General features: G+C 40.4%; 2 protein-coding genes across 12 annotated transcripts in view; one reads left to right on the top strand and one right to left on the bottom strand.

Moving 5' to 3' along the window:
* The window catches only part of PRDM1 (PR/SET domain 1), a 113,170-nt gene that overhangs the window by 53,362 nt on the left and 33,915 nt on the right, over positions 1–25,893 (top strand). The gene's annotated exons all lie outside the window — the stretch shown is intronic.
* ATG5 (autophagy related 5) overlaps positions 12,573–25,893 on the bottom strand; it is a 234,153-nt gene continuing 220,832 nt past the window's right edge. Inside the window, exons 10-11 of one of the 4 annotated variants that reach the window (XR_014833090.1) lie at positions 18,147–18,229; positions 13,552–16,071 (exon numbers count right to left, since the gene is read on the bottom strand). The gene's annotated coding sequence lies outside the window, so the exon portion shown is untranslated. Of the gene's footprint in view, positions 16,072–18,146; positions 19,035–25,893 lie in introns of all 4 variants that reach the window. The other 3 variants (XR_014833114.1, XM_085004864.1, XM_085004834.1) reach the window with 3 other exon arrangements.

Genomic DNA, 25,893 nt, shown 5'->3' on the forward strand with positions numbered 1-25,893 from the left:
TGGACTGACATAAAGTGGATCTCAGACTCCAGCTTTGGACCTTCACATTGCCTCCCCAACCAAGATCAGCTTTCTGCTTTTATCCCATTTGTTCAGAGCACTGTAAGATTATGGTAGTTTTAATAGAAGAAAAAGCTAATCAGCGGTGGTTCCGCTACTTAAAAAAAAGTTTGGATACTGTTACACTATACTACATTATCTCTAAGTTTCCATACAGGATTCTAAAATTGTGTGACTTTAAGAGCACATGAGAGAAGCTTTACTAAAATTAAAATGAAAGCCTAAAAGAAAATGAGTATATAAAGGATTTTTTAACCAGAACAATTTGTGGTAATTTAGGATATATAAAGTGTTGCGTTTTTGGAAAATTAAAAAAAAAATATTTTGCCAAAGCAGATGAGATTATTTGAAAATAATGTGTATTCTTGAGCTGTCATCTTTTAGGCTTGCTAGATTTTCTTCCTCTCTCCCTTTTTTTTTGTGTGTGTTTTTGTTTTTTGTTTTGTTTTGTTTTTTGTCATTTTACCATTTCTCGGGCCACTCCCGCGGCACATGGAGGTTCCCAGGCTAGGGGTCTAATCAGAGCTGTAGCTGCCAGCCTACGCCAGAGCCACAGCAACGTGGAATCCGAGCTGAGTCTGCAATCTACACCACAGCTCATGGCAATGCCGGATCCCCAACCCACTGAGCAAGGGCAGGGATCAAACCTGCAACCTCATGGTTCCTAGTCGGATTTGTTAACCACTGTGCCACGAGGGGAACTCCCCTTTCTCCCTTTATCCATTTTACCTACCAAGACAAAACTTCCTTCCTTACAGAAGGCTTAGGACCTGCTAGTTTGGTGTGATAAATTTCTTATAAAATTACACATTCAAAAACAGGTAAGAGTCAGTGCTTAGGTGAATTTTGGTCATTCATCCTTTCTCTTTTCTTGAGGTAAAATAAAGCAAACCAGTGTACTCATACCTAAGCTATTGAGAGAAATACTATTCTGTCAGGAAAGGAAGACACTTTAAAAAGTCATATCCTTAAAGACAGAAGTGTATACTTTTCATATTTATAATCCAATGGTCCTTTGTACTTGGAAGAAGATATATGAAAATATATTCAGTAGAGGTACATTCATAAAATCAGATTGGTTGGTTTTGCTGGTATACATGTAGTATATCTGCTTTCCCAAAAACAAAAAAACAAAAAATCTGTTTGGAGAATTCAGATTTAACCTGTCATAAGACCACAATGCTACTCATTCCATTTGTTTGTTTGTTTGTTTTTTGCATTTAAATTAAACTTTTGGGCCCAACCAAAGAGAAACTTAAGAAAGGTCAAAAAGCAAAAAAATTCTCCTTAATTAGGAGAACCAGGAGTAACAAGGTAACAAGAAAATGTGACAGGTAACATGGCCCTTGTTAATGGTTAACTCTTTGAATTGGACCTGGCTCCTTAAACAAACAGGACCATGGTGGGCTGGGTCCTCTTTCCCCAGCAGAACCAGGCTTAGGGACTAAGCTGAAGGATTGAGGTGGCCTCTTCCCCAGACTTAGAGAGTGGACTCACACCAGGAGGGCTTTCACTGTCTCTTCAAACAGGAAGGGAAAGAGTCAGGTTACTTCAACTGCTATTTTCACATAAAGAAGGCAGAGAAGGGGGACTGGTTCTGGAAATGTCTTTCAGATCAGAGGGTAGCTGACCTGGCTTTCTCAGCTGTTATTTTGCTTGTTTAACTGACCCGTTGTCTGAACAGGTGTGTGGTACAGCAAAGGGTTGCTTAGGATAGCTGGCATAACTTTCTTTTCCGGGCAAAAAGTAGACCACAGCGTGGCTTGTCCAGGAAGATTCTGGAGTCTGGACCCTTGAAGGGGGAGATGATGCTGAAACCTGAATTTTCTTTATAGAAGGCAAAAATTATTTTTGAAAAGGTGAGTGAGTGGTCTGTGATGGTTAAGTTATACTGTATTTGGGGAGTGGCATCGTCTTTATATTTTTCCAAGTAACAGGGTTTTGTTTTGTTTTGTTTCCATGTATAAATTGGATGATTAAGATTTACATTAAAAAAATTAACAGTATGCCAAGTGAAATAAGCCAGACACAAAAGGACAAATATTGTATGGTTCCATTTATGTGAGGTCTCTGGAATAGTCCAGTTTATAGAGACATTAAGTTGAATAGAAATTAGCAAGGACTGGAGGTCGGAAGGAATTAGGAGTTGGTGTTTAATGGGTTTGGCGATCATGAAAAAGTTCTGGAAATGGAAGCAGTGATGGTTGCACAGCAAGAGTGAATGTGCTTAAGGCCACTGAACCATGCACTTAAAATGGTTAAAATGGTAAATTTTATGGATATCTAACCCAATTTTTTTAAAAATCAGCTTTATAAATATTGTTCAAAGACATTTTTATTATACGATATACCAAAGGAAGCCTGTAAAAATTTGGTTCGGTGACTTGGAGAATAGTGTGACTAAGACATAACAAGTTGTCTGGTTTGGTTTTGTTTTTTAAGTGGACTGAATCTTTGGGTAGTATTTTTTACTCTGTGGAAGCTTTTCCACATCCAGTGTGTTAGAGGCATGGTCTCCTTGCATTTCTAGTTAACAGATGTCTTTTATCTCTTTTATGCTTTATGTACTTTACATTTCACTAACAATTCTAAAAATAATTATCAACTTGATGTTAATAACATATATCCCACCTCGTCAGACCATCACAGTAAAATATCCAGCAGATTAAATTCAACAATTATTTTGACTCCTTCACAGGAAAACACTGTCCCCTGGTTGTTAGCAGTGGATGATGCATTTGGTGGGATGGCAGATTTATACCCAAAAACCTCTTAACTAGATGTGTTTAAATCATATAACTTTACAAATTCACAGTGATCATCCAGAGATTGTTAAAACCTATATAGTATAACATATTCTTATATTCTACAACTTTACACCTTAATTGAAAGTGATTGTTCAGGGTGCAATTTTATTTTCATTAATTGGGTTTTAGAATAAATGTATTCTTTCATTTTCTTCAGTTTAGACAGAGAGGGCCCAACTGCACATCCTGCTTCCCCTGGTGATTTTATTTACACCCATTTGGAGAGCTTGGAAACTCCTTTCTGTACTCTTCCTCCCTCCCCAAAGAAGAAATGCCTATTGCAGTCTAGGTGCAAATAATCTAACTTAAATTTGTAGTCAGAACATCTTTGAGCCTAACAAAGATCCCTGAAGTAAGAGATTTTTAGTAAGATCGCTTACTAAAAACTGAAACTCAATCAACAATTAAAATGAAGACAACCAAATTAGAATGAAGTAGAAATGCTTAGCCATAAGTAATTTCTTTGGAGGGACCATCTCCCCTTTATATATGTTCCCCACTCCGCATTTCATTTACAATTGAAAAAATAGAAAACATTGCTGTGACCCAGACTCTAAATATATATTATTCTATTCTATCGTATGCTGATTCTTGTAAAGACCCTTTTTATTCCCACAGAAGGGTGCTGACAAAACTTGAAAAGCCAGAGCTCTAAAGACACTTGATTGTTCTCACTGCAACCTAGCTCTTGAGCCAAAGAGTTGACGCTGAAATTGGGTTCCCTGACTTGAGAGAGGCTCTCTGAATAAAAGTGTCTTGGCTAATGTCCTTTTTATGGTTTATCTTAGCAGTAGCACTGTGCCTCCCCCAAATGTTTACAATCCCCTGTTTGGGTAGAAAGTTCATGCCTTCAAGCATCCTTAGCCCCTGGTCACCTGAGTGGTGAGATAGTTTGAATGAGTGTCTAGAGTACAAAGGTTAGAAACTACTTGTAACAACTTCCAGAATAAAAGCCCCTCTGGGGTTTCAGGGCAGAGCTAGATTGTTGGGTTGGTCTCTCTCTCTCTCTTTTTTTTTTTTCATGGAGACTAAACTCTTAGATCATAGGTCATCTTCTGGAAGCATCAGTCTGCCTACTGCTTGACGAAGTGGCCAACCCCAAGACGGATGGTGTCATGAGGTAGCTGTCATTCTTCGATGGTAGCAGACAAATAGAGAAGCAGGTCATCTAAAAGTTTTTACACAATTATGTGTAGAGAAAGCTCAAGAAAGTTACAAACTCAGATATTTTACAGAAAGGTTTTTAAATGCTTTTTGACTTCAAATAAATCATGTACCTCTTATTCTTCTTATCAATATTTTTAAAATCTTCAGTGTGAATGCTTGGTTATATTTCTGCTCTAAATTGAAGATCAAATGTTTGCTCAATTTCTTCTATTTGTCTCGTTTAAAACTAATGCTGAATTGTGTGTTTGTGGGTGGGAAGGGAGTGTGTCCTTGGTGGTATTTGGTTTTCTATCAAGACTTTCTTTCAAGAAAATGTCAAGTATTTAAAAGATCAATAGGTAGATAATAAGCATAGCTCTTCAATTTTTGTGCTTTGCAAACCAATGTATGAAAGACTTGGACTTTTCAGCTTAAGAAGATCCATGTCAGATTACTATACAAGCCTTAAGAATTAAGGACCCTGTGCATTTTAACTTCTTCAGGTAGAGCTAAGAATAGCTACATACAGCTTAATTATTTCATGGTGATTGTAATGAATTATAGCTGTACCCTCTAAGGAGAAAGGAGAGAGAAGCTTAATTTAACACTTTTCAGACTTGACGATGCCAAGAAAAGGTATATATTTCTTTGTCTTTGTGGAACTAGTGTATATGTTTTCCTTTATAAGCAAAAACATGCTCTTACTGATCTTTTGACAGAGGGGACATATATTTTGAATTCATAGTGAAGATAGGGTTTGACATATCCATACACACCATTTTACTCAAGATATCACTCCATAAATATTGCACTTGGTTTATATCCTTGGAACAAAATATATTGAAACAATCTATACTGCTTTTAGATTTGTGACCCGGGTTTCATCAACTAACCAGCACTCCTCAGGGTTGTCTGCCTTGGATTATCTGAGCCAGGAAAAGAAACCATTCACATCCAGCATGGCTCCACCAGGGCTTTCCCAACAGTTAATGGGTTGCTTTACCACACCTAAACTGCTCACTCTCCCTTGGGTGTTGGTAACTTTGCAAAAGAGGCTACCATTAAGGATGACCCTTACCATTCAGCACTTCTTGGTTCAAAACATGCTATGGAGTTTCGACCCAAGATTGTTCAATGATTAAAAATCCACTACCAGTTGAACTTCGTAGTTACTTTGGCTGGAATGAGACTGGGCAGACAGCCTCAAATATATATTCAACAATACCTTACTCTGCATTTTGCTGAGAAAACAAGAAGTCTTGGCTTACAGAAGAACGTTTTCTTTCATTTAGTTATATTTGTGTGAACAAAAGGCTGTCATTACATCAGGAAGGTACTTAAATGCCCTACATTATTATATACATGAGACTTGTTACAAATCTGGTTAGCAAGCTGGTTCACAATTATAACTAGTTGTTTATACATCTCCTATGTTTTATTTACTTGTTAGAGCATTTTAAGTGGAAAACGTTTGTCATTTGAATGTCTGAAATCTTTTTTTTTTTTTTTCAAAGGATGAAATATTTGTCCTTTGGAAAAGCCTGCAGATGAGATTATCAACACAGCTAATACTTCAGGGACCTTGTGTCTCCCTAACTTGCCAATATCTATTTGTTGAGTGTTGCAAGAGTTTGCTAATTAAACAATTCGCTAGATGTTTTGAGCAGAACTTGTGGACATTTCACCAATTGGAACAATTTATTGCTGCAGTTGAAAAAAGTTAGCTGGTGTTTATTAACTAACTTTCTTGCCATGTTTATGGAGAATCATGGGTGCACCCTCTGGCCCCTGACTAGATTCTTCAAGGGTTCATGGTCGTTATTGACACTTTAGTTGCCAAGGTGTCTGTTGTTATTCCAGGACACGCCCATCACTTTGCTGAATTTACAAATTTAGGTTAGGTCATATGACTCTTGACTGAGAGGCCAAATAAAATTAAAGCTAGGTATATGGGAAGAGGATTAGGAGAGAGTTTCATTCTTAAAAACCAACATCATTTTTTTCACTCATTGAGAAAAAAACTCATTGTTTGCGATATAAAGGTAGAGATTAAGGTATTTAAGATGAAAAGAAAATCCTTTCAAGCTAAGAATTCCATATCCTAATTCTTAACAGATGAAGCTACAAAGCAGTTTTATTTCACTTCAAGTGCAAATGTCCATCCCCAAGTCTGTTGTTACAGCCCAGCAGGAGTTAGGGTGTTGGCCTTCCAGTGGGTGAGCTCTCAGCAGTGAAGTGGAAGAAGCACAGGGCAATTGTCCTGAGACCTACAGATCCCTAAGGGGGTTAGGGCGGTTCCCACTATCCCCACCTTCCTGCCACCTCCTCTCTAGGTGATTTGCTCTAACTGATTGGTCATTCCTAAAATGCAATTAGCAGGAATATTAATCTAGACTTGGCAAGAGTGGAAAAACTGTCCCACTCACCTGATATTGCATCTAATCTGCTCCAAGTTTTGTAAACTTGCTTGGGTTTGAATCCCTCAGACCCCATAGCCGTTTTTATCAGCCCTACACAAACGAAGAACAGCATATAAGTAGCAAGAGTAGTTCCTGCAAAGGAAGTGGGTTTGAGTATACTTGCCCTTTGTTGTGGTCACTAAAGGAACTACTTGTGCTTTTTAATTTGATGGGTGGGACCAGAGACTTCTTAATTGCAATTTGCGCTACAATGTAAAGCATTTAAAGAAGAATGTTAAGAAAGAAAGAAAGAAAGAAAGAAATTCATTTTCATTCTCTCCTTCTTTCAATCCTCTAGTCTTTTCTTCTAATGACTTCTCATTTTTGTTTAACCCCTCCACTAGACTATATTCAACTTTCTCAGTACCGAATATGGTTTTGAAGCTGCCTCACTGCTTGTGGTGCCAGTTTAGCTTGTGAAGGTGCCCAGAACTTGCAAAGCCCTGGCTAGTGAGAATCAGGAACGCTTCATGTGCCCTTTGTTTTCAGAATGGAGATTCAAAAGTGCCCACAAACTATGAATTCAGCAGTGCACATTTAGAATAGCCAGAAAGGGTTCATCAAAAATTGCAGACAGCTGCTCGTGCTAAGTAGGATTTATCCTTAGAACTAGACAAGGAAATTTGTATTTCCTGTTTTAATTAGAAGGGACTTTCACAACATAAGAATAAAAGGCATGGTTTGCCCCAGAGACACGCATCTGCTTTGTATAAAAATAAATGCATTATAAGTGTGAGAAATTGCTTGAAGATGGCCGTGATATTGAGAATATGCTGTGTATTTACTTTATAGTCATCTGAGGTTTTCTTTTCCAGTAAGGTTAAGAACCTCAAGAATTTTTATGGGTGGTTTAGAGAAAAGCATGCTCGAGCACTCTTGTTAAACTTATATTTGCACAGAAAGGTGGAAAGAAGCTTTTTACCTCATACACCTGCCAAACATATTCACATAAATGCAGCTTTTTCCTGTAGACCTTGAGAGGAGGTAGTGGTCCTTAATTTTTCACCACAATTGTTGGTTTAGGATGCACCCTGAATAGAGCCTAAGTTCATAGGAGTGTGTGTGTGTTCTGAACTTGTAGGATAATTTACTGGTTTATTGCACAATGTTGATTTTTCTTTTCAATAAATCAGCATTACATATATTTGTGCCAAATTCCCTCTGTTTCAAAGAAAAGCATGTCAAAGAGCCATTTGAAATCATTTGGAGTAACAGGATTCCTACCTGAACCATAAATCATCTTTTAAAAATGAAACTAGATGTACTAATCATTTGGCCGTTGGATCTTGCTCTACATAAAACTCGTTTTCGTTTTCATTTCTGTGCTCCTCTAAGGAAATGTGCCTTAAGCCTTAGATAATTCATTTTCTTCTTAAATATACAAATATAAAGGAGACAGGCAGGGCAGAGGTTGCTGAGGCCCCAGGATAACCACAGGTTCGTGCCCAGGAGGACTCTTCCAGCCTCTCCCCCACTCCAGCCCTGGTGGGGGGGTGTTCCTTGCACAGGGATGAGGTGGGAGGGACACTTGGGGTAAACTCCTCCCACAGTTGCCCATCAGCCTTGGGCCACCAGAGTCCTTCTCTCACTTGAGCCTCTTCTGCTCTTTCTTGCTGCTGTTTTCCTCCAACCCCACTTCAGAAAGGGGTGGGGGGTATGGAGAAATATATATATGTAAGTCAGAAAATAAAGAGAGGTATATTCTGAAATTCAAAATTCAAGTATCAATGTTAAAAGTAGGTAGAACATGATGCAAATTCATTTCTAGTCTTCCTCTCTTGTCCCCTGCTAGTTCCTCCTTGGGCAAGTGAGCTTCTTGGTTGTATAAGTTTACATTCTTAAAATGCCTTGTGACTTTTCCTCTCCTCGGCCCCTCCTTACATTACATACCATCCTGCAGCAACGCTTAGCAAAAGTTCTCTCCCATTCTCGGATGCTTCTTGGAACAGCCTCAGGGCAAGTGCTTCTGCTTCAGCACTCTCATGTGAGTAGCTAGCATATTTCTCTATCTCCATCTTTATCGTGTCAGTGTTCCTGTTCAAGAAATCACTGTGCTGGGCAATCATTTAATGAACCTAATTTAAATTTATAGCATTTAAATGTTCTCTATCCACTCATTCAATAATTCTCTAGTCCAGCAAATTTTTCTTGAGTACCTACAAGTACCAAGCATTGTTCTAAGTGCTAAGGATAGAGAGGTAAAAAGACCAAAAGCAAAAAATATGTTCTGTAACCTTAATGCGGATTACATTTTAGTGGGAGAGAGAGATAGATCAGTAAACAAACTAATTAAAACAGGTTTAGATTTTGATAAGTGAGCGTAATCATGATTGTAGAATTAAAACAGGGTAAAATCCTTGAGAATGATGAGATAAGGTGTTGTTTTAGATAAAGGTACACAAGGAAAGTCTCCCTGAGGAAGTGGCATTTGAGTATAGACTGTCATGTAATGAGTGAGGGATCCAGGTAAAGTCTGGTGAGAGAATAGTACAAAGGTTAGAATGATCTTGTTTGTTAGAGAAGCAGCCGAAAGACCAATGTGGCTAAAGCCTGGAGAACCAGTGGGAGAGTGAAAGGAGATGAGATTCAAGAAATAGAACATAGAAGGTCTTGTATAACATGTTAAGTAAGTATTTCATTTCATTCTGAGGGTGAGAGAAAGCCCTTGGCAGATTTTATCACTGGAATGAGGTGATCGGATTTATGCTCTAATAGATTCTCCGGATGTTGGGTAAAGAATGGAGTTTATAGGACAAGACAGGGAAAAGACCAGCTAGTAGACTCTTACCACAGTCCAGGCAGGAGATGATCTGGGACTAGGTACTACCGGTAGAGATGGTGAGATGTGGTTGGAGGATCTGGGATATGTTTTGGAAGGTGACGGTAGTAAGACTTGCTGATGGCTCGGATGTGGGGGGAGGGGACAGAGAGCAATAGGGAATTGTAAATGACTGATGATTCCTTAGATTGATCTTTGTGAATGGAAGTGCCATTCACTGACACTGGAAAATAGGAAGAAGAGAAATTTAGGGAGGAGAAAATCTAGTCTATTTTGGACTGTTAAGATGGAGATGTCCATAAATTGCCCAAGTAAAGATGTCAAGTAGGTTGCTGGTTGTAGAAGTCAGGTGCTGAGGGGAGAGCTGCCAGCTAGAGATCTGAAACTGGGAGTTGTCAGCATATAGGTGGTTATTGAAATCCAAGCACGAGGTGCGGTGGCTGAACCCTGGCTCACGCCACCTCTTTAAGGAGGAAGGGAGGCTCCAACAAAAACCAGAAGCAGTGGCCAGGTGGGAGAAACATTCAGTAGTGCTCAAAGTCAGATGAAGAATTTTCTCAAGAAGGAGTGCACGACTGTGTCAAGAGCTGTTTAGAGCACTGTTCAGAGCACCTCTTGTTTAAAGAGGAGAACAGAGAATTGCCCACTCATTTAGCAAGATGGAAGCCAATGGTGAACACGTTATTTCAAGTGCAATTGTGGGAGTGAAAGGTTGATTGCTGTGGACTGGAGGGAAACTGGGATGAAAGAAAGTAGAGTCTGAAGACATAGATAACTTTCTTGGGTACTGAGGGTTGGAGTAAGTATGACAGAAGAGGGACTGTGTACTTGAAAATAATATGCAAGGGAAGCGAGATCATAGACTCAAAGTTGGGTGATAAATCAGAACAGGAAATAAATATCAGAGAGTAAAAAAGGGGGTAACTAGTCATTGGACTGAAAGAGCTGATGTAATTTGAGGGATTTTTGGAGTCAGGATAGTAAAGTCCATGTGTTGGGAAGACTGGAGAGAAGGAGATTAAGACAGAGGCTTGGAGGAAGAATGCTTCATGGTGCTGGATGATGTGAAGCCATCAAGTGGACTGGGAATGGGTGGCTTGGGTGGGAGTGAAGGGGAGAAAAGATCAGGTGAAGTTGCAGGTAACAAGAAGTAACAGGAGCAAGGAAGAGAGGAGCCAGGGTGAAAGTCTTAAGTCAATACGTATAGGATAGACCAGGGCATCTGTGGATAATGGCAGCTAGCCGAGGTAGATGTGTGATGTCATGGTCCTTCAAAAGGGGGGGTTGGGGGTGGGAAGAAATGATCTAGAAGCAAGAACCCCAACTTCAATACCATGCCCTCTACTCTGTTCCTTTTTTTGGTTTTCAGCTGATGTCCCCAAATTTAGCCAGAACAGTTAACTGGCTAAACTGGAAGGACCGAACACCTTCCGGCAATTTGTATCCACCTGGTCCTTCAACATCTGGCTCAGGAGTTACCAACCAAGCCAGATGTCCCTGGCTTTCTTTTTGACTGAATCCAAATGCACATGATAATTGTGTCCTTTAACTCATGTTATTTCAAATCTATTTTCCAGTATGTAATTAAATTCTGAGTTCTACTTCATTTCAGCCATTTCTAGCAACAGGTACTGTGGTTTAAAGACACATTATTTCTTGTTGGAGTTGAGGGCTTATTTATTTATTTATTTATTTATTTTTATGGCCATACCTGCAGCATAAGGAAGTTCCCAGGCCAGAGACTGAATCCAAGCTGCAGCTGCAACCTATGACACAACATCCGACAACACCCAATCCTTTAACCCACTGTGCTGTGCTGGGGATCAAACCTGCTCCCCTGCAGCGACCCAAGCCGCTGCAGTCAAATTCTTAATCCTCTGTGCCACAGTGGGAACTCCTGAGCTGAGGGTCTTAATAAGGGAAATGAGGCTCAGAGACATTGAGTGATAGGCTTGAAGCTTTCAGCTAATTAGGGGCAGAGGTCTTCATACATTTCAGAGGCACTTGGAGATGTTAACGATATCCAACAGGGAAATTCAGCCCTGGCCATCTATGATCAGTTTCTATTTTTCAAGTATGGACTTAGAACATAGACCTGTCCAAGAGGCCTGGAAGTGAAGTGGGCAGACGTTAAAGCACAGTCATAAGATATATTCAGGAGAGGAACTGTCCTGAATACAGGATACAGTATCCTGGATACAGTTAACTATCCTATATCATTTTGCTTATTGCATTGGCAAAGATAATAGATGAAAAATGCCAGTATAGGCAAGGGTGACAGAAAACAACTGTTGGTGAAATTGTAAATACATTCATCAGTGTTGCACAGCAAGTAGGACATATATATTACAATTTAAAAAAAAAACAAAAAAACCTCTTAGCCTCCACTGTCTACATATATCAGAATATTATTTATGAAGAGGTGCTTTTTTTTTTAGGGCCCCACCCGTGGCATATGGAGGTTCCCAGGCTAGGGGTCGAATCAGAGCTGTAACTGCTGGCCTACACCACAGCCACAGCAAAGCAGGTTATGAGCCACATCTGCAAATTACACCACAGCTCGCAGCAACACTGGATTCTTAACCCACTGAGCAAGGCCAGAAATCCAACTCGAATCCTCATGGATACTAGTCGGGTTCATTACCAATGAGCCATAATGGGAACTCTCTATGAAGAGGTCATTTCAAATTTGGAACTGGTTATAGAATCCTAAAAATACATTTTTGTTCCATATGTTGGAACACATCTCTGTAATGCAATGTTTCTTTTTATTCTTAAGATCTAAGTGCCAAGGGGAATTTTCTATGTCTTTTTATCCTATGGCATTCATTTTCAATCTATTTGACTTTCTTCTCATAGGGAAGAAAAATGTAACCCCTTCCTTCCTGAGGTTAATTCAGAATGTGAAAATTCATATCTTGAAACTTGCCCCATGGATTTATACTGCAAAGTGATTTGAGATGCATTTCTAGTGCTCCAGATACTCCTGCCAGCACAGTTGCTGCTGGGAGTATGAAAAAGCAGACTCTTGGAGTTCCCGTGGTGGCGCAGTGGTTAACGAATCCGACTAGGAACCATGAGGTTGCGGGTTCGATCCCTGCCCTTGCTCAGTGGGTTAACGATCCGGCGTTGTGGTGAGCTGTGGTGTAGGTTGCAGATGCGGCTCAGATCCCGCGTTGCTGTGGCTCTGGCATAGGCCGGCAGCTACAGCTCTGATTGGACCCCTAGCCTGGGAACCTCCATATGCCGAGGGAGCGGCCCAAGAAATAGCAAAAAGACAAAAAATAAAACAAAACAAAAACAACAACAACAACAAAAGCAGACTCTTAACACTCTATTTATAATGTGTTATGTACAAAAAAACATTTATATCTGAAACGAATACAACATTTTAAGTCAACTACACACCAATAAAATTTTAAAAAATAAAAATTAAAAAAAAAATCATTGGCTATACCAGGCTATTTCTAAGCCTAGACTAGCTTTTATATGGAATTGCTCTAAAAACCTTTTACACCTCCCCTCCCCCAAACACACTTATTAATTATGGTTTTTGACTAAGTTGTGGCTTGCTGCTCTCAGCTTGCACAGTTGACTACTAGATCGGCTGCTAATGTGTTGGGCCATGTTGCTTCTTCCGCAATAGCCTCACAAGGGTTTGGTAGGAGGCACTGGGTGGAAATGAGTAATCACGGCTGGCTTCTGTTTTTCAAAGTCAAAGAAAAAGTCAGTCCCCTCTCCTTCCACCCCAACCCCCCAAAGCCTAATGAAGATGGATGGATTCCCATCCCCTCAAAGGGCGCAGAGGATGCCCTCCATCTGCAATAAGCATGGCGGGGTGATTCTTGGGTCCCCACAAATGCAATCCTTTCCTTGTGCTGTTTTCCTGGGGCTTCCTGACTGTGGCCACTGCTCAGCTCTTAAAACCTCTACCTCCAGGTCAGGCTAAGGTTAATGTAAACTAACTCAACACCTCCTTTCCAGATCATTCTTCAAGTGGCAAGAAAATTACCAAGGGAAATAATGTGCTTGGATTTTTAAAAGTTGCCTGGCTCACCAAGGATTTCACATCTTGGCTACAGAGCAGGTAGTCTTGGCACCAACTAGAATGTGCTAAAGTTGGTAGACTTTAGCTGATCTCAATCAATATTCTGCCTATAAACGTCCTGCAACACCACCCCGAGAAATAAGCAGTTGCATTTTAGAGCAAGAACATTAATTGCTAACACATCTAGCATGAGTTTTCTCCTCATTTTCAGGTATTTAAGAGTCAGGTATGAGTGCTTTCTCTGTGTGATACTTTTTTTTTTTTTCTCTAAAGCGTACTTTATGCATAAAGATAATGAATCAATTTAGTAATTACTGGTTCCTTGAAACATAGTTTAAAAAAAAATAGAAAAAATATGAAAGAGTGGCATTGTGATCAATCCCCAAAATATTTTTTGGTTAATTCTGGAAATCATAATCTAATTGTACTACATGTTGAGTAAAGTTTTTTATCAAATCATTTGTTAGCCTGAGGTTAAAAAGATGGAGTGAGGAGAGCAGTTGAGAAGGGTAGAGGGCAGGAATATGTCAGGAAGATTTTGTTGTGATGTTGGTTAATTTCCGCTTCGTGTACTAGTCTTAATTTAAGGTAAATGATCTTTCATCATTGTGTCAAGAGTGTGGCTTGTAGAGATTTAGCCTGTACTCTGTTGAGTTTCACATTTTAAAAGAGTTCAGTATAGAAAGTACAGCTTCAGATTTAAAACATCTTTTTTTCTGCTGTATAGCACAGGGAACTAACTATATCTAGTCACTTGTGATGGAAAATGATGGAGGATAATGTGAGAAAAAGAATGTAAAAAAATTAAAAATTAAAAAAAAAAAAACAGCTTTCAAAAAAATTTTTTTGGCTGCACTCATAACATGCAGAAGTTCCCAGGCCAGGGATCAAACCCATGCCACAGCAGTGACAACACTGGATCCTTAACCACTAGGCCATCAGGGAACTCCTAAAAACTGAGAGAATTCAAAACTCACTCACTTTGCAAAGAGTAATAGCACCTTTGCATTAAAAAAACGTACCCCAAATCCAGCATCTGGAGTAGACCCGACTGTAAGAGGATGTACATTTCTCACAGATGAAAGGGAGAAATCACTGTCCTGTCTAAAAATAGCCTGGTGCTTTCCACCAGTTGCTAGCAGCTGGAGGTATCGTAAACAGTAGTTGTCTCGGATGGAGAAAGAGACGATAACTGAGTGTGACGGTTTCTTCTGCCAGGCCGGCTCAGGTGGTGAAAGTTAAGTATTGTCACACAGATAAGACCTCCCCAAAAGTTTGCCTCGATGTCCCTGAGGTCTATTTGGCTCTTCTGCAAAATGTCCGCTCTGGGTGTTGAGCTGTGGATGGACACAGTCCAGGCCTGTTCCCGGGGCTGCCTGGGGCGCTCCATCGCTCTCATCGGTTCCTGGGGAAGTGCTGAGCTGGCAAGGAAGCTGCAGGATGGTTAAAACACACAGGTGGTTGTTTGTGCGATGCGTCCCAGTCCAGAGACCTGCAGAGTATTGGCCAAGTGACTTGAATCTGATGTTCTGAGGATCACCCGAATTAATTCCACTCCCGAGTGAGACTGGAGAAAGGAAGCGGTGCGGGAACAAGGGTTTGTCTTCTGAGAGCAGGCAGGCGGCACCCATTTAGCTTGACCTCTAGGAGCGGGAAAATTCTCTCTTGTTTCCTGGCAGTGTAAGCTTCAGCTGGGTCCTGATGTTTCACAAGTTCCCAGAGCTGGACCTCTCTGAGAAGGAAAGAATGCGCCTTTAGCCAGAGTTCCCACAGATGTTGAATTAAAGCCTGCATTGATCAGGGAACTTTCCGCTGGGGTGGGGCGAGAGGGACCATGGGGGGAACAAGCCCTGGGTGCCTCACAAATTCCAGGAGCTTCTCCCTCAGCCCAGTCTCTGAATTGCTTTTTGAACTAGGGATCGTTGCTTCATTGAGTCAGTGTTTCTTCACCTGTGGAAGAGAGTTGGTGCTTCCTGCTAATGGTCTGGCTGGTCCTCCGTTGGACCTCACCAGCCATAGCTGCTGATAATGTGACTGACTTTGCACAGCCTGCTGGGATGGTCGCAGGTGCACATCTCATTGATTCTCTTCTCCACGATGCCTGGGGGATGCCTGTGGCTTTAAAGTTTTCTCTCGATCTTATCGATTATTTATTCAACAAGAATTTCTTGAGCATCGACTGTATTTAGACCCGCCCCTTCACAAATCAGTCCATAAGAGCTAAACCCTAGAAGACAATATATTTTCAGAGAGCAGCCTGTAACTTAGCTCCTAATACAATGCCTTGCATTCTGAATAAGCTGAAATGAACAGCGGCTAAACGTCTCAAAGGAGGAGATGGTAACCAACAGGGTGTTTCTTCTTATGTGCATCATGAGATTATGCATCATCAGTAATGGTCCAGTTATTGTAATTACATAGGAAGAGGGCTACACTTCTGCTGTGAAAATCGTTTTCAAAGGTCTATTTGTAATCACTGCATGAAAGTTCATATGTGACTAGGCTGCCTGCCCAATAATATCATATCAGTATGTATTGTAGAGAATGATTATAGTGTCATCTGTAGCTTATCAGTTTATTGTAAATAAAAACTGGGTCAATAGGCCTTCAGATAAGAGGTTAGGCGAAAAGAAGATTGGGACTTCATTGCTTCCATAGATTGAACCAATGACTTCCAAATTCGGGGCCCGCCTGGTAATCCTAATGGATTGACTTCCAAAATTCCTTGGATTTGCCCTGCCGGACTTGTCTCTCTGGGGCTTAGCTGGATCCCTGCAGATAGATGGGTTTATATACAGATATTATGGTTTATATACAGTAATTCCACTTAGTCCAGCTGTAAATTTAAGTCTATTGTATTACCACAGCATTGAAAGGCTGTCTCACCCATGTCCGTGCAAGCAGGGCTGGTCGTTCAGATGTGTTTAACAGAAAATCAAGGATTTTCAATTAGTTGGTTGAGAGGCCCTTGCAGCCACAGCCACCCTGCCTAACCACACAACTACGGTTTCTGCCTGCTCTTTCCAAATGGGACAAATGAAGAGATTCTGTTCGAGGTCGTTAATGGGCAAGCTTTGGTGGGGGCTTTGTTCTTAAATGGGGGCTTTATCTTATCCCTGCTGGTTAAGCCCCTCCATGCACTCCTCACCTGTCATATCTGTCATACATTTAATTCATCACGCTGGGGGACAGGAGCTAGCTGATCATGTCAAAAGGCAGGAGGGAGCTGGAGGAGGGGGGCCTGGTCAAGTCTATCTTCAAACTTCACCGTCAAAGATGATTACCAGATTTTAATAAAGATTTTTAAATACAATTTTAACCACAGGCAGGTTTGTAAAGGAGAAGTTTCTTCTTCATGATTCTCCTTCAAAGTGGATGTTAGAACCTAGAATTTCTGAAGATAGGATAACAATAGCTGTTTAATTTTAGGAACCCAAATTTAAAATGTGATGAGTATTCAAAAAAGAGCTCCTCTATCTAATTTTTAACTTATTTCCTGACGATACAAGTAATAGTCCTTCTTAAAGACTTGAAAATTTTTGAAAGAAATGAAAAGAATGAATTGTTTTTCCACCACCTAGTTGCAATTGATTATTAACATTGCATGTGTATATTTCCAATCTTTTTTTCCCTTTGGCTACATATGCACATTTCCACCAAAAATCATTAATGTCAGCTATAAATCCAAATATTTCCTCCATTTTTACACATCTTCTGCAACACTTATGTGTTGTAAAATTAGGACATGCTTATTGTAAAGTATTCTAACCATACATGTGGACATTTTTAGGCATATTCTATATGCCAGGCTCTTTTCCAGATGTTCCATGTATGTTAACTGATTTCATCTTTGCAGCCTCTCAATGCCCATAGTACAATTATTATTTCTATTTTGCTTATGAAGAATATGAGAAGTAGAGAAGATAGTTAACTTGCCTCTAGTCAGACAGCCTGTAAATAGTAGAGACAAGATCTTAACCCAGGCAGGGTGACCTCAGAGCCAATTCTCTTAACCACTACCCCCAACAACCTTATGGACTTTGCTTGCATAAATAATACATTTAATCTATTCTATATCACTGATCATTTGGCTTGTTTCTAATTTTTCAATTTTATAAACAGTACTCATGTTCAATAACCTAGTAAATAATTAGCTGGGAGTATCCACTGTTACTTCCCTAGAATAAATTCCTTCAATTGTAATTTCTGTGTTAAAATGTATGTGAGCTTGCTTCATCAAAAACACTAAACAAATGGAGTTCCCATTGTGGCTCAGTGGGTTACCAACCTATTATCCAAGAGGATGCGGGTTCAATTCCTGGCCCCCCTTAGTGGGTTAAGGATCCTGCCTTTCTATGGCTGTGGCACAGGCCAGCAGGTGCAGCTCCTAGCGTAGGAACTTCCATATGCCACATGTGCAGCCCCAAAAAGCAAAGCAAACAAACAAACAAAAACTAAACAGATGACCATATGACTCAGCAATTCTACTCCTAGATATATACCCAAAAGAACTGAAAACAGGGACTCAGACACTTGTATGCCAATGTTCAAAACACCGTTATTCACAATAGTCCAAAGGTGGAAATAATATGTGTCTATCAAGAGACAAGTAAACAAAATGGTATATTCAGATGAGTAAACAAAATGTGGTAATATCCGTACAATGGAATATTAGTCAGCCACGAAAAGGAATGAAGTTCTGAAACATGCTACATGTGGATAAACCCTGAAAACATTATGGTGAGTGAAACAAGCTATACACAGAAGGGCGAATACTGTATTTGTTCACTTACATGGGAAATTAGAATAGGCAAATTCATAGAGACAGAAAGTAGAATAGAGCTTACCAGAAGCTGGGAAATTGAAGATTGGTAGGTAGTGGTGATGGTTGCAAAACTGTGAATGTAGTTAATGCCACTGAATTATGCACCTAAATGATTGAATTAGCAGATTGTTACATATACTTTACCACAATTTAAAAAAATGTTTGTCAAATTGTCCTGAACCAAGATTTAGCATATCTTCAGCAACATTATTTTTAAATTTTAAAGCTATATGGGGGCCCCTGCTGTGGAGCAGCAGCGTAAGGACCCAGCGTTTTTTCGATCCGGGGTGCAGGTTTGATTCCCGGCCAGGTGCAGTGGGTTAAACATCTAGCATTGCTGCAGCTGCAACCTCAGATTCCATCCCTGGCCCCGGAACTTCCATATGCCATGGGTGCAGCCAAAACAAAAACCAAAATAAAATAAAGCTATATATACATAATTTTATGTCTAAGTAAATTATATTTGATTTATTTTGCTTGGGAAGATATAGTCACATGGTTCAGAATTCAAAAGGTGCCAAAGGTGTACAATAACTGTACAAACACTGCTGGCCCTCCACTTCTCCTCCCAAGAGGTACCACATGTTTTCAGCTTCTTGTGTAGCCTTCCATATGTATGTCTGTGTGCAGTATGTATAGGCTTCCTCCTTCCTTTTCACATAAATTTTATCTCATAAAACATTCATGTAAATTTGTATTTATAGAAACCTCTTCCACTTCATTCACTTTTTAAAAGCCTGATTAAATGTCCCTTCCCCCATCCTTAGTCATACAATTGAATGTTGTTGTTTAATAGGCTGTACTGAGTTGGGGGTTGGGGCCAAGAGATGGACCCCCTTGTCTGGAAACATCGTGCAGTTTTGGGGACATCTTTCCAACTCTAGATACGATGACAGCCTCGTGGTTCCTCCTGCAAAGAGAAGGCAAACAGGCGTTTTCTTTCCCCGTGTAAAGAAATGAATGTTACCGTCTCTAGTTAGTTTTCTGATGAGAACAAAGTTCTTTAAGAATTGGCGGTTGATAAACATTCTCTGTTTGGGAGGCTGTCTGTCTCCCATCTTTGGCCATTGTTACATCAGCATGGACAGAGCCTTCGTCAACTGCAAGAGACTTCCCGTCTCATCTTTGTGCCCAGTGGGCTGCTGGCACAGCATTGCCAAAAGCACACAGGGACATGGGAGTAAAGACTTAGGGTCTGACACCACCTCTTCCTCTGCCAGCCACTGCCTTTGGCAGGTCGCTCAGTCTTATGAATGAAGGTAAACGCACTTCTGGCAGCTAGAGTCTACTAGGTGTTTAGTAGCTTAGCGCAGGATCCCGCCTACTAAAAAACAAGTCTGGAGTTCCTGTTGTGGCTCAGTGGTTAAGGAATCCGACTAGGAACCATGAGGTTGCGGGTTCGATCCCTGCCCTTGCTCAGTGGGTTAACGATCCGCCATTGCCATGAGCTGTGCTGTGGGTCGCAGGCGCGGTTTGGATCCCGAGTTGCTGTGGCCCTGGTGTAGGCGGGCAGCTACAGCTCCAAGTGGACCCCTAGCCTGGGAACCTCCATATGCTGTGGGAGCGGCCCTAGAAAAGGCAAAAAGACAAAAAAAACAAAAAACAAAAAACAAAAAAACACCTTAAGTCAAAACATATGCAGCTTGAAACAAATTCAGTGATGTGATTATATGTAACGCTCAGTAATGTCTGTATTAAAAATAAAGAGTTCCTCAAACTGCCTCAGTGAAGGTGCTAAAACTGCCTTATGATTCAGAGCTTTTCTTTTTTTAATCACCATTATCAGAAATTGTTTATAGACACCTATAACTCTGAAGGAGTGTTAAGAGGAAAGAAATGAAATCACCTTTAGAATTTAGGGAACATGTACATGTTTCTCCTTACAGCAGTGATAGATAACTAGATATAGCCTTTTATTATTGTATCAATCATGGAGAGAGAGCAAACTGGAAGCTGGGTAAAATGGTCCATTGATAAATTCAGACCACACCGTGCCTTACTGCGTAGGAGTGACCTTATTCTTCTGATGGCTTGGCAGCCCATTCCACTGCCAAAGACGTGGTCTCCAAAGACCACGGAGAAGGAGAGACCGGCTTCTCGGATACTCTGCATGACGCGTGCCAAACACGTGGAAGGTAAATCCCCTAATTCAGTCCATTCTTCCAGCATTCTCTGGCAGCCAGCCAAGCTAAATATTTCTGCTGGATAAAAAATACACTCTTAGGAGCTACACTCTTAACTGACTTCAGTGGAAGGGGGTTGCTTTAGTGAGGAAGATGGGGAATAAGGAATTGGCTTCCAACTGCCCAGTGTATGTTTTTTTTCACCTTAAAAAATTTCTCTAAGCCATTTATGGGCTGTGATTGGATTAACTTCTGCTTGAAGGAAGGAAGAAAATTGGAAAGGAGATTTAATGCAATTCTTCCTTCTCCACTCCCTCCACCTCCTCCTTGGTTTGCTTCTAATGATTATCTTTTCAGATTTTCTAGGTGGCTGTCATTTTTGTGTCTGTTGCATGTTTTTTAGCTAAATCAGTTTTCAAAGGCTGTTACATTTGGCTGACTAAGAAGCCCAACATATGGACCAGCGGGTGCGTGTCAGATGGGGATTATAGTTAATTGTAATTTATGACAAAACTGCTGACTTCATTAAGACTAATTAGAGGCATAGGATTGGGAATCAACTTTCATATATTCCCTTCTAATTGTTTTAGATGTTTTTCTTTTATATAAAAGATGGCATTTTTAGCACTTTTGAAAAAGAATATGAATGGAATCACATCGTAGTACAGTTTTGTATCATACCTTTTTATATCATGATCGTGCTTTCATGTCACATTTATTTAAAACCTTTTTCAATGGCCATATAATACTCATATCATGTGTGGCTGTATCATAACCTATTTGGCAATTTCTATAAATATGAATATTCAGGTTGTTTCCATTTTGCTATAATTCTAAATAACATTGCAACTAATAGGTTTATATAAATTTGACTGCTCAGATTATTTTCCTGTCAGTATATTCCCATAAGTATAACCATTTGACCAAAGGTTATGAATCTTTAAAACTCTTGGTATATACTGCTAAATTTCTTTCCAAAAAAGTTACACCATCGAAGTAGAGTTTGCAAATATCTGGACATTTAGATTTAACATAAAATTTCAAGAATCTCCATACTTTTCTTTATGTAAATATTGGTGGCATGACAGTATTTGAAAAAATTGCCTAATGGCATTGTGCTTCTATAATTTGTTCACTTGACAAACATACTGGGCCCTGGCAGTGTTCTAGGCACCTTGCCATACCCCAAAGAATAGCTTTAGCTACATTCAAATGTTTATTCTTTTTTTATATTTAGTTTTGTTTTGTTTGTCTTTTTAGGGCCACATCCAAGGCATATGGAAGTTCCCAGTCTAGGGGTCTAACTGGAGCTGCAGCTGAAAGCCTACACCACAGCCACAGCAACACCAGATCCAAGCAGTGTCTGTGACCTACACCCCAGCTCATGGCAGCATCAGATCCTTAACCCAATGAGTGGGGCCAGGGATTGAACACTTGTCCTCATGGATATCAGTTGGATTTGTTTCTGCTGCACCACAACAGGAACTCCTCAAATATTTATTCTCAAAACAATCTTCCAGACTATTTCTTGGAACAGTCATGATTTCTATTGATAGGTTCAAACTGTTGACATGAAGAATGCATCTTGCTGTGATTATCCACCCATCTTTCAATACCGAATACGATCAGAATCCCATTTTAGAATGGCAGTAATATAAAGGCAAACAAAAAATTAATTCACAAAGATTGCAGTACAAAGATGACCTGCCCTCAGTAGAATGTGGATTTTTGAGTTGATTTTCTGGTATTGGGCATTGCCTTGGTATTTACTCATCCATACTCTAGGTGGTAGTTTCCTTTCTCAGTGACAATATTCATCCATAACTGAAACTAGGGACACAATCCGTGGCCAGAGACCGAGGCAGTCTCAGGGACCCTCGTGAGTACAGAACTCTTGTCCTTGGCCTCATTGCTCCAGTTCTTTGCTAATTTCAGGGGCAGACTGTTTATTACCCAGTGGCCAACTCAAGCCACACACTCAGAGGTCACTCCTGTGAATGTTCCACAACCATGATACATTTCCTTTGCCAGGGGAGGATTGGGGAAGCCAGTATTTTAAGTGTAAATATAATCTAGAAGGTGGGCATCTGATTAAGTAAAGCGTTTGGTTCTAATCTTGTTGGCACGCTGGAATGACCTGAGGATCTTTCAAAGCCAGTAATGCCGGCTCCCAGGCCTGTATACAGATTTAATTGGTGTGAGATTCCACCTGGCCATCAGAATCTTTTCAAGCTCCTCAGGCCACTCTAGGATGCAGAAATGTGTGAGGACCACTGAAGGAAGGCTTTGTGGGGCCTATTTTAATGACCTGCAATCAGTACATTCCATTCCCTGATGCCCTTGCCTGGGCTTGTGTGTCTCTGCCCACACCAGGTCACAGGCATCCGTCTTCTTTACCTACTGTGATGAAAAGCTCTCCTTCAGACGTCTTAGCTATTTCTTTGGGGGCAGGAAGAGAGGAGAGAAGGGAGGAAGTGAGGAGTAACTTCCCAGTCTGAAAGGAAGCAACAAACTAACCTGGAAATTACTCTGCAGGCATTATGGGAAGAGCAATGTATGACTCTTAGGCAGGATTTCAGATTATAAATGAGGCGGTTCTGGGAATTCTGACCTTTGCCCTCTCTACACTGAAGCGCACACACAATTAGGTGTGTCTTGTCTGCAGTGACACTATTCCATCTTCCCCAAGCGCAGCTCTCCTATTTTCCTGTTCTCTGCCGTAGAGTCTGAGTATTGGCCAATGCGGCTGGGGTGGGGGTGAGAGGTGTTAAGGGAGGGTGGGGGACCAGGGAGAAGGAGGGGAGCAGAGCCAGGGAACAATTCCCTCTTCTTTCCCATGATCAGTTAGTCCCACAGTGAGTCTTTTCTCTATAACTCAGTTCTCCTAAGACTCAAGGCCTATTAACCCGGTTTCAGCGTGTCCTTTTAGGAAGCCTCTGCCCAGATGTGCGTGCAGCTTCTTCTGCCTCTGAGGCGCTGTCTGCGTGGGGGAGTCTCAGGACAACCCTCTAACCATTTATGTCACCAGCCTTGGGTAAATGAGAACAGAAACATGGTGGGGTGGATTTAGCTCTTCCCTGGAAAAGCGGATGGTTTCAATACGCTCATCCCACACAGACTTCCAGGGGATGCTTTGAAGGGAACCTTATGCCAGCAGGCCCTTGAGCTTCCCTGGAAGACACGGCCTGTGTTGTGCAGACTGACTCCAGTGGGCTGGGGAAGAGGAAGTCAGATGGCACAAGGGCATAGAGGAAGGAATGGGATCTGGCTGCTTGTGGTTTCTTCGCCATGAGGCAACCAGGAACAAACTTCGAAGACCCGGTGGCCAGTGAACTTGGGTGCCTGTGAGCCTGTATATCCTTCTAAACCCAGTTCTCTCTCCATATCCTCATAATTGCTTATGTTAAGGGCCATATTATATCCTAGTATAGTGTGACCTCCTTCAACCGGAAAAAAAATGACCAAGCCATTTTATTTTATTTTATTTTATTTTGGTCTTTTTTGCTATTTCTTGGGCCGCTCCCGCGGCATATGGAGGTTCCCAGGCTAGGGGTCAATCAGAGCTGCATCTGAGGCCTATGCCACAGCCAGAGCAATGCCAGATCAGAGCCTTACCTGTGACCTACACCACAGCTCATGGCAACACTGGATCCTTAACCCACTGAGCAAAGCCAGGGATTGAACCCAAGTCCTCATGGATACCAGTCAGGTTCATTACCACTGAGCCATGACAGGAACTCCTTTTGAGATTTTTAGAGAGGTAGCATTGTCGCATATCCACTCAATGAGGTGTTCATATTTAAATATGAGTGTTTCTGCAGCATGAGGCTGCACTAACTGAGGCAAAGTCGATGATGGAGGTGGGGTGGGGGGTGGCATGTAAAGTTTTAGGGGAGGAAAGGGCCCTGGGAGACTGTGATTCAGACTAATGATTCCAGTGGCAGTGATGTTGATGAAAATTGCAAAGGAGTGGAACTGGAAATGGAGAAAGCTATTCGAAGACCACTGTAGTACCTTAGTGATGAGAATGGATGCATGATAGTGGCAATAAAAAGGCAAAACAACTTTCAATTTTCAGAGCTGTTTGGATTTGGGGATTGCAGATAAAGTATTGCTGGCCTTATACCAGGAACTAGGATGAAAAGAAAATTACTTTCTCTGGAAACCAGTCTTTTCTCCTAAGAAATTAAAAAGTTAGATAAGATTTCTAAGGATTGTAATTTTCCATGGAACTTCAGGCTCAAACTGCTTAATTGCCCATGGTGTTCTGTATATAATAGCTTAAAAATAGGTTAGTGATGTGTGTTTGATGATTAAGTAAAGCATGGTATGATATATGCACTTTAGAATAATCTATAGCAATTAAAAATGATGCAGGCATGGGAAGATGTTTGCAGTAGTAAGTGAAAAAAATGGATAATAAGTCTATTTACGATATGATGCCATTTAAAAAATGATCCAAAAATGGGTAGACTCAAGACTCTACACCTTATGATTAACAATGATTGTTTTGTGGGGGTTCACTTGGTAGCAAGGAATAATAGACCCACTTAAACTATCTCAGGCACAAAGCCTTTTGTTGAAGATTTATGAATTGGGCACACCAGACACTTTCCTGGACATCTATCTAAAATCAAATGCAATAAAGCCGTCGTGATATTGTTAGAAATAGTCATTTCTTTTTAATTTAAAGAAATTGAGGAATTCCTGTTGTGGTGTAGTGGAAACAAATCAGACTAGGAACCATGAGATTGTGGGTTTGATCCCTGGCCTTGCTCAGTGAGTTGAGGATCTGGCATTGCTGTGAGCTGTGGTGTAGTCGCAGACGTGGCTCAGATCTGAGGTTGCTGTAGCTGTGGTGTAGGCTGGCAGTGTAGCTCCCATTTGACCCCTAGCCTGGGAACCTCCATATGCCTCGGATACAGCCCTAAAAAGCAAAAAAAAAAAAAAAAAAAAACAACAAAGGAAATTTAACCATGAACATTGCTTTCTTCCATATTAAAATAAAAGGGTAATTTTTTTGAAATGTGAGTGTGTCTGAATATTTCCTTTATCAGCATTGCTGTGGATTCATTCTCAAATGGAACCTTAAGAAACATCTTGCTTCTGATTTGAGTTCTCCTAGTAACTGTTTGTTGTTAAATTCATTGAAGACATCTCATAACTCTACTTATGAAGAAAAGGACATTTTTTTGTATGATACTCTCTTAACTAAGCATAGGCCTTATAGTTTGTATTATATATATATATGTATATATATGTGTGTATATATATATGTATATATATGTGTGTATATATATATATATATATATATCCCTTTACCTTTTAGCTAAGAATGTTTATTTTATGGAGTTAATCATTCAAGTTTACTAATTATTAAAAATCATTTTTTCATAGTTCAAGAGAAATGAGGACAATAGGAAAAAATGAAATAATATTTTTAAATCACAGCTCTGTCTTGGTTGTACTTAATATTATCAGCTGCTTCAAAATAATTTATTATCCCAAGTGTGGTGATTTAGAATTTAATTATTGGTTGATCACCTAGAAATGCTGTTAACTAACCTCACTGAACCAACTTGCTTGGTGTTTTTATATTCTCAGTGCCTTCTGTAAACACACTGAGTTTTACTCCCTTGCTTCTCT

Source organism: Sus scrofa, chromosome 1 (genome assembly GCF_054392235.1).
Source record: "Sus scrofa isolate SSC_HxYL_T2T_F1_AM1 chromosome 1, Sscrofa_HxYL_maternal_Yorkshire_Landrace_v2.0, whole genome shotgun sequence".
Taxonomy (NCBI): domain Eukaryota; kingdom Metazoa; phylum Chordata; class Mammalia; order Artiodactyla; family Suidae; genus Sus; species Sus scrofa.